This window comes from Pantherophis guttatus, chromosome 7 (assembly GCF_059756535.1).
Source record: "Pantherophis guttatus breed Tessera chromosome 7, ASM5975653v1, whole genome shotgun sequence".
NCBI lineage: Eukaryota > Metazoa > Chordata > Lepidosauria > Squamata > Colubridae > Pantherophis > Pantherophis guttatus.
Genome location: NC_142069.1, coordinates 8,555,740 through 8,568,348, shown reverse-complemented (window position 1 = coordinate 8,568,348; position 12,609 = coordinate 8,555,740). Strand labels below are relative to the sequence as shown.

The following is a 12,609-nucleotide window of genomic DNA, read 5'->3' as shown; positions in this document are numbered from 1 at the left end:
TAGAATTTCTGGCATTGCTTACCGAAGTAATTAAAACTGTATTCTCACAAATCAAAGTACTTGTTAAATCGATCACTTCTTTAAAATCAATATACCTCTCTCAAATAATGCTTTAAGGCTGCACTGGACTATGTTTCTAATCAGGTATGGTTAATTGTGTGCTATTAAACAGCTGTTTCTCTAATTAGACACATATGTAAGCAGTAGGTATTTTATAATAAAAATGTTAAAGATCTGTTTCTTGCTTTTTGGATACCTTGAAATGCCATAATGATCTGAGCTTTCTCTGTCTCTATTCATTCATTTATATTCTGTTGGAGCCATTCCCTAACTTTGTTCTTGATATTAATATTCAGTTGCATCCTTTACATGTGGCTTGAGAGCATTAGTCATTTGTGTATGGGTATGTATGTTGTCTATATGGAACAAATATGGATTGATGTAAAAGTGAAAATGTGGACTGCAGAGAATTCTCCTTTCATGCCAACCAGAATCAAAAGTTGTTCTTCACTTATTGTGAAGATATTTTAAGAGTATTAGATTAGATTAACAGAATTGGAAGGGACCTTGTAGGTCATCTAGTCCAACCCCCCGCCCAAGCAGGAGACCCTATACCATTTCTGACAAATGGCAGTCCACTCTCTTTCTGGAAGCTTTCAGTGATGAAGCTCCCACAACTTCTGAAGGCAACTTCTGTTCCATCGGTTGATTGCTGTCACTGTCAATTTCTCCTTGTTTCTATGTTGAATTTCTCCTTAATCAGTTTCCATCCATTATTCCTTGTCTGGCCTTCAGGTGCCTTGGAAAATAGTTTGACCCCTTCCTCTCTGTGGCAGCCCCTTAAATATTGGAAGACTGCTCTCCTGTCTCCCCTGGTCCTTCTCTTCACTAGACTAGCCATGCCCAGTTCCTGCAACCGTTCTTCATATGTCTTAGTCTCCAGTCCCCTAATCATCCTGGTTGCTCTTCTCTGCACTTTTTCTAGAGTCTCAACATCTTTTTTATAGGGTGGTGACCAAAACTGGATGCAGTACTCTAGGTGTGGTCTTATTAAAGCTTTATAGAGTGGTATTATTACCTCCCTTGATCTTGATTGTATCCCTCTGTTAATGCAGTTTAGGATTGCCTTGGCTTTTTCGGCTGTCGCTGCACACTGCTGGCTCATATTTAGCTGGTAGTCCACTAAGGCATTCTTAGTGTATTCTTAGGCCCTCTATTCAAGACCCCATAATCTGTAAAGAAAATAATCTTACACTTAACACCAAAAAAACTAAAGAACTTAGGAGAACTTCCTCCTGACTTCAGGAGGAAGAGAGATGTACATTTACCATTGTACATAAATGGTGAGGAGCTGGAGAGGGTGGGTAGTTTTAAATTTCTGGGCATTTGTATCTCGGAGGACCTCTCATGGACGATGAATGTTAACATGCTTGTGAAGAAGGCACAGAAGAGGCTGTACTTCCTGAGAATGCTCAGGAAGGTAAATCTATCTCAGCATCTACTTCTGTCCTACTATCGCAGCACCACTGAGAGTTTCCTGACATATGGCATTCTTGCATAGTATGGGAGCAGCTCTGTAGCGGACAGAAAAGCTCTACAGAGAATCTGCCCGGAATATCATCGTGCTCCAGCCCTGGACGACATCTTCGAATCTCGCTGTTTGAGGAAGTTGCATAACATTCTCCGAGACTCTTCCCTGTTCTGTCCCCGTCTCACACACGCACACAAACAGACAGCCGGGGGTTAAATAAACCGGCAGACAACAAATTCTTCCGATAAGAAGCTTGGCAGCAACCCAGTAGCTGCTTGCCAAGAACTTTACTCAATAAACAAAATACAGTCAAGAATTGTCCAGTTCGTAAAATAAATCCAAGGCCGATAATGTTGTTTCCAAAGATGCAATGTGACTCGATAGTAGTTAGTTTTGTCCGTCACAGAGTCTGAATGGCCACCTCACCCCCTTTTATACCCTGTGGGGTGTGGTCCAGTGACTCAGTTTAATCTCTGGCACGCCTTTTCTTCTGTTGCACGCGCTTATCTCTGCGACGCTGCCGAGGATCCAGCCAAGACTCATTTCCCTCATCACTGTCCACCTGTGGCTGCGTGGACGTGCTTGGCCCCAGCCCTATCTCTTGCCCTTCGGCGGACACCGAAGGCATTGCCAGAGAGGAGGCCTTGCCAACTCCTCTCCTTCACTCTCGGAGTCCTCTCCTGCCGATGACACAGGCTCAGGTAACGGAGCCACAACATTCCCATCCTGCTTACAATCTTTTTGGACTGTTGCCTTCTGGCAGAAGATAGAGAACAATTCAAACTCGGACCACATGTTTTCTGAATAGTTTTTATCACAGAGCTATAATTACACCCAACAATGAACTAAAGGGCCACCATCAGTGAGCTGTTGGACAGCATTACTTAATCTGTTGTGTGGATGTTTGGTTGGTTTAGGGGTGGGGAATTGTGGTGGGTGGGATTGTGTTTGGGGATTGTTATGTGTGTTGGACCTGGTCTTTGGGTGTTAAGTGAATTTCGTTGTATGTGTATGCTGTGTATACACCTACAATGACAATAAAGTTATTATTAATCTATTTAGCCAACGTTCTGTCTGTGGTATCAGTCATTGGGTTTTATATTTGGGGCAGGAAAAACTCTTTGATTTTACAAATGTTTATTGTGGATGTACTATAATCCAGCATTTTTAAGCCAGCCAGAGATGTATGCTTTGTCACTGGAACAAATGAGCTTTCTCTCCTGTAATGGATTGATCTTACATGAAAGCTCGCTTGCTCTATACTCAGAGGGACTTGTACTTCAGTCAAGATGGATGGATGAAATTATCAGCCATTACCCTTTGGTCTATATCATGTCCAAAAACGTAAGCCATCTTTCACGAGATAATGTCACTTGGTTGTTTTGTAAAGCATTATGTAATATTTCCAAAGGAATGGCATGAAATATGAATTAAGCAGTCCCCTAACTTGAAGGCCACTACAAAGAGAGATATTGTTTTTCTCAGGGCGCTAATTGAGCGTGACCTTGGCCATTGATAATATGCCAAGACAATGCTTTGTGGTATAAGTCATCCTTAATTAATGTTTTTAATAATTAAAAAAACCCTCCCCAATGTAAATGACTTGACGCTCAGAATTCCAGGACGTTAAAACAAAAGGTTAATTCAATCAGAATAAAGAATGGCAGAGTTAACTTTTATGGTTTTCAGAAAGTTTCTCACAAGCGGCCTTTATGCGTTCTCCTCCTTTGCCTTAGATTGCTGATAAAAAAAAGTAACCGTATTATTTTGGTTACTTGAGGTAAAATCTGGATGCTGCTTTCATAATCACCTTTGTGCATGTACAGTATGTGCGTGCTAAAACCCCCTCCCCAAACAATTTGCATTCTTTTTCTTAAGATGGTCAAAAAGAAGGGATCTTAAAAATTATTGTTGTTCAACTCCTTCTAAAATAAACCAGACTATTCCCATCGCTCTGTTGAATTGAACTCAAGGGAAAGTGCTGGCTTTGTGAGATGGGCTGGGGGCTTGAATTCCCAAGAGTTCGAAAAGTTCATGGGAGTATTTAGCCATTGAGGCCTTTGAACTCTGGTGCTGGAGAAGACTCCTGCGAGTCCCTTGGGCTGCAAGGCAATCAAACCGGTCAGTCCTAGAGGAGATCAACCCTGACTACTCTTTAGAAGGCCAGATCCTGAAGAGGAAACTCAAATACTTTGGCCACCTAATGAGAAGGAAGGACTCCCTGGAGAAGAGCCTAATGCTGGGAAAGATGGAGGGCAATAGAAGAAAGGGACGGCAGAGAACGAGGTGGCTGGATGGAGTCACTGAAGCAGTCGGCGTGAGCTTAAATGGACTCCAGAGGATGGTGGAGGACAGGAAGGCCTGGAGGAATGTTGTCCATGGAGTCGTGGTGGGTCGCACATGACTTCGCAACCAACAACAACAAAAATCTCATTTGTATGTTGGAAAATCCTTAGGTATCTCAGGAAGCTTCAAGTGGCTATCTTCTTTTTCTTCCTCCTAGCAGTATTCCTGCAGGTGCAGGGTCCACTTTTTGGATCATCGAACACTATTTCGCATGGTCACCTGTGTCTCCAGGACACAGGTCCGCAGCTTGCATGTCTTTGTTGATGGTGTCTTGCCATCTCTGTTTTGGGTGCCCACGAGGTCGCCGGCCATTGACTTCTATTTGGTAGGCAGTTTTGGCCGTGGTGGAAGGTGCTACTCTCTGGACATGTCCATACATGCCAGCGGTGCCGGCCTTCTCTCATCTTCTCTAGAATCAGTGCCACACCCAAAATGTTGTCGAATGTTGTCATTTGTGATGTGATGCCAAGAAGGGAGATGCCCGATATCCAATGGAGAATTCGCATTTCCATGGCACGGAGAGAGCTTTCGGTCTCTGTTGTTGCTGCCCAGCATTCAGTGCCATACAGTGCAACAGGGTTATCTTGTAAATCTTAGATTTAAGACGGGTTGGCATTCGTCCATCACATAACACACCGGTGAGTTCTCGCCAACGCATCCAGGTTCCATTCGCCCTTGGTTATCGATTGTAGCAGAAGCAAGTGAGAGATAATCAAAGATAGGACCACTTTCAGATACATCAAGTAGTATTCTAAATTAAACTGGGAGTGTGCAGATGATAAAACTATGATGAAGGAGAACCTGCGGTTTATTTTGCGTTGGCAGAAGTTGACTGAAATGCATAAAATCTTAGGCCATGATAGATGCCTTTCATCTTTTAAAGGTCTGTTTCCACTTCCTGTTCCAAAAGAATGTCTTCTGGGCGACTGCCAGACTTCCTCCTGGGAATGGCCAGATTAGGAGGCTTGTTCAAGAAAATAGAACGTTCCGAATCTTTCCTAACACGATGCAAAATGGCCTGTTTTGCACACCCCATGCCGATCACCTGGGAAGGCAGCTGCTGATCAAAGCAAACAATTGTGAAAGAACAAAGTAATGGTCTGACTTTGTGAAGGCAGACTTTTCTTGCTACCCTTTCCCTTCAGAATGTATGTTTCTATCAAAAAAATATATCAAGGTGTTGCTAGAGTTTATTTGTGCTATCTGGATTGGAAATATTAGACCCGTGAGGGCGAGCCTATGGAACACGTGCCAGAGGTGGCACACAGAGCCCTCTCTGTGGGCACATGTGCCGTCGCCAACTGTTCTGGTTTCTGGGATGCACCGGCCAGCTGGACTTCGCGGGCGCCAGAGTGCTGGAAAACGGCCGGAAAAACCTGGCCAAAAATGCCCAAAAAACAGGCATGTGCGTGCTGACCAGCTGGTCTTCGGGTTTCCGGTGTTCTGGCATGTGTGAAGACCAGCTGGCCGGCACACGCATGCCTGTTTTTGGCCCATTTTTGGCTGTTTTGGGGGCCACTTTCAGGCTTTTTTTGGAGCCATTTTAAGGCCAAAAACGCCCCCCAAAACAGCCTGAAAATGGCCCCCAAAACAGCCTGAAAACGGCCCAAAAAACAACCAAAACCGGCCCAAAACCAGGCATGTGTATGCCGGCCACTTGGTCTTCCGGTTTTCGGTGCTCCAGCGCGTGCACATGTGCTCATACATGTATACGTAAGTATTATGTCCATAGTATATTAAATATACAAGCATGTAAGCATATGTACCTAGCTTCTGATGCATTGAGTTGATAAATATTCCTATATTTGGTAATCATGTAACTTGGTAATGGAGATGCAATGGCTCAGTGGCTAAGATGCTGAGCTTGTCGATCGAAAGGTCGGCAGTTCAGCAGTTCGAATCCCTAGTGCCGCGTAACGGGGTGAGCTCCCGTTACTTGTCCCAGCTTCTGCCAACCTAGCAGTTTGAAAGCACGTAAAAAAATGCAAGTAGAAAAATAGGGACCAGTTTTGGTGAGAAGGGAACAGCGTTCCATGCGCCTTTGGCGTTGAGTCATGCCGGCCACATGACTACGGAGACATCTTCGGACAGCACTGGCTCTTCGGCTTTGAAACGGAGATGAGCACCGCCTCCTAGAGTCGGGAATGACTAGCACATATATGCGAGGAGAACCTTTACCTTCTCCAGCGCGCTGCTTGGAGAACCCAAATGTTGGGGAGTTCCTCAGCTTGATTGCCAGACTGGGTGAATGTTTCTTTAAGAAACATCCTTGGCCACTCTTCCCTTGCTTGGCTAAGCCCCAGTTCATTCACTCAGTCAATGCAAGAGACTGGTTTTTTCCTTGGCTCTGGCAATTTGGCTGAAGAATTCTCCAATATTTGGTTTTCCAACTCTTCTTACGTTTTTCTTCGAGTGGTGTGGACCTTATAGAGATTTCAGTTCCTTTATAGCTGCGGTGGGTGAGTACGCCCTGGGGATCTACCAGGGGGCTCCCCTCCGTTTGCTTTACTTGATTCCTCGGAGCACTACCTGTCAGGCAACTCCGAGTGATTGTATTTGCCGCCGGCGGTTGCGTTGGGGTCCGGATCGCCGGAATTCCCACCTCCGCCGTCCACACCTCTCCAGCCTTTTGAATTTGGCGGCCAGGAGTCCCTGCATTGGTCCGCAAATTGGTGTTTCTACCTGAAGCCAGGGTAATTAAGATTTTCAAGGGAGTAGCTGGCAATATCTATGAAAAAATAGGGACTTAAATCTTTAAGGAATATAACTGAATCCCAAATCCTTCAAGACATTGCAGTGTGTTAGGGTATAATTATGTTCCTTTTTTCTGAATTAGTCTGATGAGAGTCAGAAACTAAAAGTAAAACAGTAAAGAAAAATAGTAATTCATTGCTGTAATGAAAACAGCCATTGATTTAAATCGAGCATTGAAAGTGCTATATTGTTTTGGTCCTGATCTGTGATTAAAACTACTAGTGCAATAAAAACGAAAGCCAATTAATCTAGAGATATTAAAACCTTTTCTCTTCATTTTTTAAATTCAATCCTCACATTTTGTCTTCATTAGGCCTAACAATTTTTAGAGTTATTAGTCGGTTATAGAATTTTCGGCTGATTGATTACACAAATGGAATAATCATTTCTGTTTAAATAAATTGGCATATTCCCAGAATTTTTTAGCAGTTCTTTTTTTTTTTTTTTTGAGATGTGGGAGCAACTAGGTGAAAACTGGCAGTTTAATAAAATAGAAACTGTGGCTCATTATTAAAAGATTGTCCTTATTTTTTTGTTTCTTTTCAGTTACATTATAGAATTGAAATAGCTGAAAATTAATTTGTTTTCATCACTTTAATTTGCCATTGTCAGATTAAATGTTTCAGCCCTAATCTTTCTAATTCTTGAAAGAATTCTGTGATATTTGGAAATATAGAAATATAGTAGATAACTCGTAACCGATTGGGTCATTGTTTTAGCCATTTTGCTTTGCCTAAATAGAGTAATAGAATGACCATGGATGACCCCAAGAAACCGTAGAAGTGGGAGCAACCTGCAACTTCCTGCCAGATTCCCTATGGAATTTCCTTGTGGGGAGCTGGTAGGTAGAATTGAAAATCTCTCTCTACCCCTCCCTCCCTCCCTCCCTCTCGATTTGGACTTCCTCCAGTTTCCCCATTGACTTGTGGGAAGCTGTCAAGGAGTGTTGGGAATGATGATTGCTGCTATGTTAGAGAATGTGTCCAAAGCACATCCTGAAATATGACAAATTTGTGGCTGATTCAGTGCTACTGCTTCAATCTTACCACATTTTCTAACACAGGGGTGTCAAATTGAGAGCCGCAACAGGGCTGTAGTTGAACTCGGGGGGGCCGGCCGGGTGTGGCCGACTGGGTGGGTGTGGCCAACTGGGTGGGCATGGCCAGCGTGATACCACTCACTAGGCGTGGCGCAGTGATTAGAATGCAGTGTTGCAGGCTAACTCTGCCGACTGCCAGCAGTTCAATTTTCACTGCCTCTAGGTTGATTCACCCTTCCAAGGTTGGTAAAATGAGGACCCAAAATTGTTGGGGGCAATATGCTGACTCTGTAAACCACTTAGAGAAAGCTGTAAAGCACCATGAAGCGGTATATAAGTCTAAATGCTATTTCTAGTGCTATTTCATTCTAACTTTGCGCATCCGTAAATGTGTATATACATACTGTTTGCACAATAACACTGATTTTTACAGAACCCCCGTCGATGGAAAGACAACATATTAATTTTAACTTTCGATCACCCCTAAAAGATCTACTGTTAATTGTTGTAATTTACATATTTGGCTCAAATTTATGTCATCTGCATAATTACCCAAATGACATAAATTATATCCATTCTGATTTAATGGACAACTCCGCTTTAACGGACACTTTTCCCCACCTGGTCTGTAGAATTACGGTTTTACTTGTATATCCACTACCATGAAAGTGCAGCCTTCTGAATTCAATTAATAAGCATCATGACACAGTGACTTAAAGGATGGAATAGTATTTATCAGCCTAAGGTACTAAGGCTGACCTTGGAAAGAACTGGATGCTTTCCAGACAACACCTATTTGTAACTTGATTGTTATTAAGCATACAACTGAAGGGTAAAATAAACTGCAGCTAATTCTAATTAGAAGTCCATGTAAATGACATTGGGTTTAGTTTTTGACCTAGCTTCATCCATCACTTTTGGGGATGTGTTGCCAGAAGGGACAACTCGGAGGTTGAATGCAGATCTCAGTGTGACAGTGTGTGTGTGTGTGTGTGTGTATTACAGGTAGCCCATGATTTACAAACGTGTAGCCACCACAACCGGTCCCAATTATGGTTGTACACTTTGGACCTCAATCGCTTCTTCCTTTCAGAAGAGATAGATGCTCAGACCTCCAATATCTCAGGGGCTGCCACAAAGAAGAGGGAGTCAAGCTATTCTGTTCTGTTCTATTCTATTCTATTCTATTCTATTCTATTCTATTCTATTCTATTCTATTCTATTCTATTCTATGCCATGCCATGCCATGCCATGCCATGCCATGCCATGCCATGCCATGCCATGCCATGCCATGCCATGCCATTTTCTATTCTGTTCTATTCTATTCTATTCTATTCTATTCTATTCTATTCTATTCTATTCTATTCCATTCCATTCCATTCCATTCCATTCCATTCCATATTTCCTATTCTATTCTATTCTATTCTATGCTATGCTATGCTATGCTATGCGCTATGCTATGCTATGCTATGCTATGCCATGCCATGCCATTTTCTATTCTATTCTATTCTATTCTATTCTATTCTATTCTATTCTATTCTATTCTATTCTATTCTATTCTATTCCATTCTATTCCATTCCATTCCATTCCATTCCATTCCATATTTCCTATTCTATTCTATTCTATTCTATTCTATTCTATTCTATTCTATTCTATTCTATTCTATTCTATTCTATGCCATGCCATGCCATGCCATTTTCTATTCTATTCTATTCTATTCTATTCTATTCTATTCTATTCTATTCTATTCTATTCTATTCTATTCTATTCCATTCCATTCCATTCCATTCCATTCCATTCCATTCCATATTTCCTATTCTATTCTATTCTATTCTATTCTATTCTATTCTATTCTATTCCATTCCATTCCATTCCATTCCATTCCATGCTATGCTATGCTATGCTATGCTATGCTATGCTATGCCATGCCATGCCATGCCATTTTCTACTCTATTCTATTCTATTCTATTCTATTCTATTCTATTCTATTCTATTCTATTCTATTCTATTCTATTCTATTCTATTCTATTCTATTCTATTCCATTCCATTCCATTCCATTCCATTCCATTCCATTCCATTCCATATTTCCTATTCTATTCTATTCTATTCTATTCTATTCTATTCTATTCTATTCTATTCTATTCTATGCTATGCTATGCTATGCTATGCTATGCTATGCTATGCCATGCCATGCCATGCCATGCCATGCCATGCCATGCCATGCCATGCCATATTCTATTCTATTCTATTCTATTCTATTCTATTCTATTCTATTCTATTCTATTCTATTCTATTCTATTCTATTCTATTCTATTCTATTCTATTCTATTCCACAGTTTTCTGTTCCCGTTTTGAAAGCAGTCACACAAAAGGAGGTGCCAGATTTGCTCTCTTATTATCACAGAGGGAAGGACCCAGAATATGGATCTTAATTCAGATTCCAACTAAATGCAACTAAGGCAAATTTTCTCAAGGTAAGAGCAGGCTGACGGTATAGCCAGCTATTGTGGGAGGTGGTACTGAAGAAGGGGTGATATCCATTAAATATTAGAAAAGTATTTCTTAGGAATAAAAACAGCGTCACTGTGGAACCATATCTAATTCCAACTCCAGTGTCACTCTGGAACCACCAGATAAGTGACAAATTTTTCCTTCTCTGGATGTGTTTGAGTAGAAGCCGGTCAGCCATCTGACTGGATTCCTGCCTGGATCAAAGAGTTGGACACAGGAGATTAAATAATCCCTTCCAACTCGGTGATTTGGTAATTTTAGACTGTGACTGGAAAATTTGGTTTCTTAAACAGCAAAGTAAACTCATGATACCTTAGCGGACAAGTAAGGAGTTAGCTTCACTAACGGATTTATTAGCATTTTATTTTTATTTTTTTGGTTTTGATGTGAGGTTGTGATAGGAGAATGTTCCTTAAGGTTGTGAAGAATCTTCTGTGTGTGTTTGTGTGTGCGTGTTTTCCTAAACTGGTCAGATAGATGAGAAACCCAAATGGCCTTTCCTGCAAGTTCAGATCCTTTGACGTCTCACTTGTGGCTTCACTCCTTTCCAAGTTTTACTGAATCGTGACTCTTCCACTATTTCTGGGTGCCATCATTTTGTTGGTTGTTAAATTTTTTATCCCGTCTTTTCCCGAGTACTAAAGATAGCTTTCATTTCCCCCTTTTACAGTATTTTATCAGCCTGATAACAATCCAGTAAACCAATTCCGATTGCGTAGTGGGTTTTCCATGATTGAGGTTAGAGTGGAAACCTCTCTAGATTTAGCCTAGCGCCTTAACCACGGCATGATTTGATTTGATTATTTTTTTATTTTATTTATTTTTTTAATCCCACCTTTATTGTTTTATAAATAACTCAAAGCAATGAACATACCTAATGCTCCTTCCTCTTGTTTTCCACAGCCACTCGGTGAGGTGAGTTGGGCTGAGAGAAAGTGACTAGCTCAAAGTCACCCGGTTGGCTTTCATGCCTAAGGCAGGATTAGAACTCAGGGTCTCCTGGTAATTGGCCCAAAGTCACCCAGCCAGCTTTTATGCCTAAGGCGTGTGTGCGGCATCAAAAACACAGCGATATAGGACGGAACTGCGCCTGGGCGGGTGGGCGGGTCCACCCGCAGGTCGCCACTACCGGTTCACACAAACCGGTCTCAACCGGCTGAATACCACCTCTGATCTACTTGTACCATGCCCCAGGTTTCAGCAAAATGGATAAAATCTAAATATGTATTAAAAAAAGGAATACATTTTACAATCCTTGGCTTTGCTTTGCTTTTTCAACTTTTGTATCGTCAGGCTCAAAGTCCCACAACGACACAGTGGCAAGGAAGGGAGAAACTCCCACCAAGAGGTTCGGAAAGGAGCTTTTCAGAGGCTTTGTGTTGTGACTCAGCGCCTTCTTCCTATTGTGTCTCCCGAAACAAAAGAGGGCAGCTGCATTGTCCCAGCTGTTAAGACACAGCACAGCTGTGTCTCCCCTCTCAGCTCCCCGCTTTAATGGTGGCAGAATCGGTGCCTGTGTGTGGGTTTGCGATTGTTTACACAGTGAAATCCAGCCACTGCCTCAGCAATGCAGAACCGGGCTGCTGTTGGAAGAGCGTAGCTGTCGATTTGAGGGGAGAATGCCACTTTCTTGTGCCAGTTGAGAGAAAGTCTATACAGCTGCCTGATGCTGAAGAATGGCAGTTGCCCTCTGAAAGCCAGAAAATATTTTATTCCCCCTGTGACCCAGCTGGTTATTTTTCACTTTGCTGGAGGAACGTGTTTTATCGCTTTTTATTTTCTGGGTACAAAAAATTTGGAAAAGCACAAGGTATACAACTATGACCACAGTGGGTGAACGGGCAGCTCTCGTTTACCACAGTATTTCTCAGCCTTGGCAATTTCCAGATGTGTGGACTTCGACTCCCAGAATTCCCCAGCCAACTATTTCCCAGAAATTCTGGGAATTGAAGTCCACATATCTTGTAAGTTTGCTACGGTTTTAAAACACTGATTTACCATCTGCAGGCAAGAGAAAAACATGTCGTTCATAATTAACTGATTAAAATAACCGGAAATGTTATAGATGCTGTACAAATGTAAAATCGGGATTTTTTTTTTACTTGGCAGGCATGAGGCAGAAAGAGTACCTGTGGGTGGTGAGAAATTGCATATCAGTTTTTAACTGTATAATTACATTATATTAATGTAATTAGTAAGTGCTAATTGCTAAAGCATATGGAAGTTCAATAGATAACTTTCCACAAGAATTTAAATTATCTATATAAATAAAAATGTAAATGTTCGTTTGTTCAAAATCTTAAATCTCCGAAAGTTCTTCACTGATTGCTTTGAAATTTTGACACAACGTTGCATTTGAAAACGCGCGTGTTTTTATATACCTATATTATATAGATGTCACACCTGTGACAGGTAAAAACGGTAAA

General features: G+C 41.7%; 1 protein-coding gene across 3 annotated transcripts in view; it reads left to right on the top strand.

The window, feature by feature from the left end:
* The window catches only part of USP6NL (USP6 N-terminal like), a 145,235-nt gene that overhangs the window by 38,790 nt on the left and 93,836 nt on the right, over positions 1-12,609 (top strand). The gene's annotated exons all lie outside the window — the stretch shown is intronic.